Genomic DNA, 1466 nt, shown 5'->3' on the forward strand with positions numbered 1-1466 from the left:
CATATACACACACATCTGCGCATTACTGTAAACTGCACGGAACTAAGCCAATGAGACTCTGAAGCAGTGTGTATCCTCAACATTCAGATTATTACATTGATTTGTTCAATTGTTTTGGGCTGAAAGTAAAACTCCACCCAAAAACTATATTTTGGTATTTATTTCATTAGTCCAGGTTATGTAACTTTCAATATACAGAAATCATCCCTATATGGGGCAGCAGGTAGCCTAGTGGTTAGAGCATTGGACTAGAAACCGAAAGGTTGCTAAATCGAATCCCCGAGGTAAAAATCTGTCGTTCTGCCCCTGAACAAGGCAGCTAACCCACTGTTCCTAGGCCGTCATTGTAAAGGATTTGTTCTTAACTGACTTGCCTAGATAAATAAAATGATGCATTTTGCATCATATCATATGAAGCAAAAGGCATCATACAGGGATGATTTCTGTATTTTGAAAGATACATATCTTGACATTTTGAGTGCTGACAAGCAAAACATTTGGGACCATGTCAACAAAAATGAAACAAATACCACAATATCGTTTTTGGGTGGAGTTTTCCTTTAAAGGCCCAGTGCAGTCAAAAACTAGATTTCCCTGTGCTTTATTTATTTCCACACTATCAGGATGGAATAACACAGTACACAAAATAACTGCACTACACTGCATTTGCACTCTGTTCATCTCTCTGCATTTAGATATATTCATACTGATACTGTAAAATTGTACATCCACTGTATGTCATCTGTATACCAACTTATATATTTTCACACTATGAGAGAATAAAGGTGATTCTAAAATTGTGAAAATTATGAAAATGCCCTTTTAGTGTAAGAGCTGTTTGAAAAGCCCGCCTGAAATTTCTGCCTGCTTTGGTGGGATGGAGTTTTGGCCTGCCTGGTGACATCACCAGGCATACATTGGTTAATAGACCAAAAAGAAAGAGTTCCAAAACTCTGACAATAACAGCTAGTTTTCAGTTTTCCCCTCCCCACTCTGACAGTCCTAGCAAAATTCTTGCTTGAGAAATTGCTCTTCGCTAAGAAGTAATTTTTATTAAAAAAATTTACATTTTAATTGAAAACAATCACAATAAGGTACTTAATTGTTACCCAGAAATTATTTGATATTGCGATTAAAAACAGCTGCATTGGACCTTTAATTTTGAGAGGAATTATATTTTTAATTATCATGAGATGTGGCCTTCCAAACTGTCTCTGTGCTATCTATGCTCATGCTACTGGAAGTGCCTGAGGTATTTAAAAGGAGTTCCTGAATGTTTTGTTTAACTTAACTGTAGGTAATATGTTGAGTGATATACACACACACACCTGAGGGTTGGGGCTCAAGCACTAACAGTATATTGATACAAACCACGTTCCTGTTTCTACAATTGCACTGAATTAACTGACCTCTGCTTGGGTATGTACTTTATGTATGCATAACTTTTTTCCTTATGTAAACAGGAG

The sequence above is a fragment of the Salmo trutta genome, chromosome 3 (genome assembly GCF_901001165.1).
Source record: "Salmo trutta chromosome 3, fSalTru1.1, whole genome shotgun sequence".
NCBI lineage: Eukaryota > Metazoa > Chordata > Actinopteri > Salmoniformes > Salmonidae > Salmo > Salmo trutta.